The 6,000-nt window shown below is 38.4% G+C and overlaps 1 protein-coding gene across 8 annotated transcripts in view; it reads left to right on the plus strand.

Annotated features, from left to right (window-relative positions):
* The window catches only part of camk2g2 (calcium/calmodulin-dependent protein kinase (CaM kinase) II gamma 2), a 58,636-nt gene that overhangs the window by 10,657 nt on the left and 41,979 nt on the right, over positions 1–6,000 (plus strand). The gene's annotated exons all lie outside the window — the stretch shown is intronic.

Raw genomic sequence — 6,000 nt, forward strand, 5'->3', positions numbered from 1 at the left:
TGAGGCCAAGACAGTCCCAATCCTCCGCAAAGCGTAGAATAATGCAGAAGACTGAGGGACACGAGCTAGTGTTTCCCATATATTATAAAGTCTCTAGCGGGTAGCTATGGTCTAATTCATTGGTTGATATAGGTGTTTTTGTCTCTGTCGTGCAGAGCAGAGGTGAGAGGGTTTTCTCGTATGGATGATCGCTAAAGCCACAATGTGTATTGATGCTATGTATCTGTCGGTCTTTTTTAATTCAATTCTATTCTTTTATATTAATGTTTTTTTATATCATTGGAGGTGCTAAATAATGCCACATTCCCTTTAAACTTTCATATCAACGTGAGGGCTTCAAACTATAACGCGCAATTGGCCTCCACGGTGCAAGTCTGAAACCCCTGCCATAGACTGTCCACCCACTGGGGTCTCAAAAAATTGTATAGGAAACACTGCAAGTCCTTTTCATCAATTCAAGTTAGGAGCAACCGATCTTCTCCCTAGATACGGCCTTTAAGCAATACTGACCAGCTTGAAGCAATCGTGGCTGGGGGTGCTGCGAGATGGGGAAACGCACAGAGGCGCAGGATATGTGTTTGTGGGGAAGAAACAGAAAATTAAACAAGTGGACGTAGTAACTGTCTGGCGCCATGTGTATTTATTTACCAAGTTAAACACTTCAGTTTCTTTTTTTTAACCAGTTATAATGTTACAGTTATAAGGTATAAATAGAGGAATAAGTTATGTCACAAAAAACCTTGCTCGACGATGTTGCAAACGTGAAATTTGCTCCTAATTCCTTTAGCAGGGGTCAAGAACCTCTTCCCCAAAGAGCCATGAAAGCAAAATATTTCGATTTTTTGAGGGGCGTGGGGATTTCGGTGAGAGGGAGCCTTGACATATATTTTAACACAAATCGGCTCTCCAGACAAAAACTAAGTCTTCAGCCAATTTAATTCACTTTGTGATGTTTAATGGTTTGATAAAATCTGAAATAATAATTATATCAAAGCCTGTTTCCCATATCCACAAATATACCAATTGTCTCCCTCCTGCTGTTAAGATCGATGAGGCTCTTTTTTTTTTTTTTTTAATAATGGTTTTAAAGCAAGAAGCGAGCAGAATTCTATTGTAAAACTGTCACTAACTACTGCAAACGACAAGAATGTGTTTATGGGAGTGTTCTATGTGTGCAGAGATCCACCCACCCCTATCGCTCACCCAATAAAATTACTTCGGGTGCTCGGCTAGCGTTTTCAGGTGTTTTCAGTTTGTTCTGTGGGTTTTCACCATAAAGTGTCTCAACAGTGGACATACATTGTTAAATGAGCATCCATAAACAGGATTCCATTCAGACATACAGCCAAAATGGGGTCTGTTGGCATAACACTGTGACTGTAAACTGTAGTTAAGCCTGTGCCATATACTGTATATGTATATATATATATATATATATATATATATATATATATATATATATATATATATATCCGCGACCATATACTTCATTTTTAGCGTTGCTTCTGCTTCACTTATACTTGGATCAACACAGTAAAGATTTGCATGAGCCATATTTCATCTCCGAACCAGATGTACTCATGAAAAGAGCCATATCCTGACCCCAGTTTTAGCAAAATGATTCTTTACACTTACCAAAGTAAAAGAAGCAGAGATAAACAAGTTGGAGTGGATAGGCAAAAGCTGAAGCAATAGGATTTAGCAAAAGTCTGTGAAAGTCAAACAGTATGACAGGGCAAACAAATTGATGTTGATGGGGGAGGACACAGGGCTCGTTTTTCAAAGATTTTGCATGTTGGCATCCGCATATCCATTCCCCCTTCCCACACAGAAAGGCATTGAGGAGGAGGAAGAGGAGGCTTGATGGATAAATGACTACCATGATGTCGTCCAATCAATCAATCTTGTTGGCCTAAGTGCCTTGTGTGTTGAGCTCTCTGGAGTCGACTCTGCGATAAGTCTGCATCATAAAATTCTAAAAGGATGTGCAGCATGTGGGCGCAGTTGCGGTTTGCCTCCTGAAAACAACATTAATGATGCAAAGTAAACGTGCAACTTTTTCCGTCTTCCCATCAAAGCCCATTTGCCTCGTTTACAACCCATAGATTTAAACATTCACTCATTTTTATGGATATGCATACATTTACCATCTCCAACAGCTTGCCCAAATGTGGTTTTGGGCTATCACAAACTGACAAATGGTTTTGTCAGGTCCCAGAGTTCTGACTTTGATAATACCAAAAGCTGTGATTCTCTCATATTTCTTATTGAGGATAATTCTTAGCATGGACCAACTAGGCTAAGAGCGAACTTGCATGAATTGGACGCTGCTCAATGTTTTGGTTTTTAGATAAAAAACAAACTGATATTTTTTTCTTTTCTTTTTTCGAGTAAAATTAAATCTGTATATATTCCATACTGGCAGGCAACCTACAAGCATAACTGATGAGCGCATGAGTCTGTATGTTTAATGGCTAATCTGAAAGCATCTGCTTCAGGAATATTCTTCAAATATAATTTGCATTCAAAACTACTGCTAAGATAAAACGCCTCAAAGAAAAATATGTTCCAAAATGCACAATCTCAAAAAAAAACTATTTTAATGGATCGCAGCTTTCTATTGTTTCAATCATAAGTGTATTGCAGGGCATCATGGTTCCCCTAAGAGGCCAAAACTAACAAAAACTGCTAGTAGCTCCTTTCACTTACAGTACAAATTGGCTATACAGTGTTTTTATAATACAATCAATATGATGTATTATAATACTTTTTCTCATTGAACTCTCAAGTAACATTCAAGAAATTATTTCATTCTTGAATTTCAAAGTTAATTTTTGAAAGGTTTAGACCAACCTGCATTTCCGCATGGATGTAAGGTTGTTGATCTTTTTTTTTTTTTTAATATTAAACGCCAGCATCATAGGATGCCAGTTCATTACTTTGACTATTATTGCGCACTGTTGTTCTATGTCTTGACTTTTACATCATTGTTGCTATCGACCAATCGTATTGCTGTTTTTTTTTTTTTTAAATAACCACACCCCCTAGGGCTGATCTGCACTTTGTAACCTTGGAAATTTAATAAAAAGAGAGGGCTCAAGAGATAGCCTGAGAGGATTCCTCGTCTGAAGGTTTCTCTCCCTGTCCTCCTCGATGTCCTCTCTTTTTATTTTGAGCGTCTGTAAAAGTTTAAACTTTTCAGTTATACTAGGATATAGAAATTGAGTTTTAACTCATCAATTATACTACTTTACAGGAATTGAGTTTTAGGATTTATTTAGGGCAAATATAATGTTGCCCACGGCACTTCAATGGACATAGTCAGTCATGCAAGTGTTTGTGAGACACTCTACTCCAAGACCTGTCATCATTTATTCTATCTATCTACTCTGGTCTTATCCCTCGAGAGGGGTGACCGACAGCAAGACAGAGACATACACAAAAACAAAGAAAAGAAAAAAGGAAAAAGTAGCAAAACACACAAAAACATTTGACCATGGCCAACACCCAAACAAGTTAAGCACCTCGGCACCCAAGTTGGTCATGCTTTCGTCCCTCCAGATGAAATGGGACACAAGAAAGCGGCCATGTCACTCGGGTCAGGGTGGCACAACACACTCTTTTTTTCAACAGCAGGGCCCGACAACTTTCACTGGTTTACCCCTGCCACATCATACAGTGGCCCTGCCAATCCCTTAGAACACGTCCAAACATCCCACTATCCTTTCACAACTCCTCTCCACTCATTCCTATCACCAATAAGAGCTCTAGCTTCCACTACATTTAGACCTCTTTCCTCCAGCGATACCTGTCATCATACCTCAATAAAAACCACCAACGAGTAGCCAGTGTAGAAAAATAGCATAGAAAAATAGACATTTCTTTTCACAGGAATAGGCATGTTTCTAAGAATACAAGTGGTCAAAATGGGTGCAATATAGCCAGCAGAAAGGTTGTGGAATGTCAGCTCTGATTGTTTTAACCCAAACAGGATTTTCAGAGGAGAAATACTCAACAACAACAACGAGTTTAAAAATGGAGCCAAAGGTTACAATTCTGGGGGACCAAGAGGGTTTTAGCATTGCTGGAATTGTATGTGGATTCATTACTTCTAGCATTTGTTTACATTCACATCTGCATATATTGCATTTATATTTTTATTCAGTGTGCATGATAATTATCTGACTTGTAAGACTGGCCGCAATTGGCCTCTGTGCTTCGAGTCTAAGACTGCTGTCCTAGACTGTCCACCCACCTGGGTCTTACGGAATTCTATGGAAAAAACACTGCAAGCCCTTTTCAACAATTCTGGTCAGGAGCACCCTAGCTTCTCCCGAGCTACGCCCCCTCAGCATTACCATCCAGCTTGAAGTGATCGTGGCAGGGGGAGCGCTGTGAGACAAGAAAAAGCAGAGAAGTGCAGGAGAGGCATTTGTGGGGAAGACAAGCAACAATAAACAAGTGAAATCAGTACCTTTCTAGTGGCATATGTATTTATTTTGCAAGGTAAACACTTCAGTTCCTAATTCCTAGAAGAATTGTTACTTCGCCCTCTCCAAAAAAGTGCTAGGGCAAGATAGAGAAAAAAAATAGCGTGGATAGGTGAAAGCGGAAGAAATCGGATTGAGCATATATATTTATTGCTTGTGTGTTCTAGACACGCATCTGAATTCTGACAATGTCAAAAATGTTCAAACATTTTCTCCACCCTGTGAGAAATATTAACCGTGATTATATTACAACCAAACCCACCAGACGAATTTCAAAAAGTGCAAAAAATATTTGGCGTGGTTTGTTCCAACAAGCTCTTGTGCTACATTAACAAAAGTCTGATAAGCTGATGGGCTTTTAGCCCTTCTGCCTCGCTAACTATATTTTGGGTGTCCTGAGGGCTGCGGAAGGGCACTTATTAGACCTATTGGGATGTTTGTCAGCCACACTCACTGGAAAATGGAAGCTAATGGAAAAAAAATGATGAGTGGGGTAAATATTTGTGTATCTTCTCATAATATTGGCCACTGTTGCCTGTAAACCAGAGGTGTCAAAGGCAAAAAGAATGAGGGCCATAAAAAGTGGCCTCAAGCCGAGAGCTAGGCTGATCAAATGTTGAAAATGATACATATAGACAAATGCAAAGTTCCTCAACTGGTGGGTTACGAACCAAAAGTGGTTTACGGATGCGTTTTCGGTGGGTCGCAGTCCTTTGCTTTGGTATAAAATGTTAAGAAAAAACAAATAATCGGAGGGTCTCTAACACTACAACAGTAGATGTTGATAATATTAAAAAAAAAACATGCCCTGTTCTCCCGTTAATCCCTCCAAACTCGGGTTTGTGGAAAATATTGCTGCTTTATTTTCTTCAAAGCACAAAGTTTTACAGTATTTACCTATTGATATGCCAATTAGAAGAAACCATTGACATTTACATTACAAAAGCTTCCATTTAGTAAAAAAAAACACTGATTTGAATACTATGCAGAAATACATGAACTATTCTACCAATTTTTTTTTTATAAAATAGGTCATAGGTTGAGAAATTTGTATTTCTTTTACATAGTGGAATCCCTACCTAGAGGTTGCCGCCGCCATGCTCGTCTTGCATCTTGCCACAAAGCAAAGCTCAGCAGCATTAGACAACAATTCCATCTAGTGGTCAAATGTTACACACTGGGGCTCTAAAAATGTAGCATATTGGGCATCAAAAGGAATATTATGACTTGCAGTTTGGGTTTTCCTGGTCATTTTATTTAAAAAACAAAAACTTTAATATATTCTTTTATCTGCAGTTTAAACTGCACTATCCTCTCATTTACTACATTTGAGAAGTGGAAATTTCTACTTTATATCGGTCGCGCCTTGTAATAGGTCTATTGAACTTAATTGTATCTAGTCAAAACCAAACAAATACAGCGATATTTATCAGTAATCTATCATTTTAAACTGGCAAAAAGTGTTTTAATTTTGTATTAAAATTCCTATAAAATGAAAATTAATTGAAAT

This window comes from Urocampus carinirostris, chromosome 13, assembly GCF_059441175.1.
Source record: "Urocampus carinirostris isolate Australia breed hairy pipefish chromosome 13, RoL_Ucar_1.0, whole genome shotgun sequence".
In the NCBI taxonomy this organism is placed as follows: Eukaryota; Metazoa; Chordata; class Actinopteri; order Syngnathiformes; family Syngnathidae; genus Urocampus; species Urocampus carinirostris.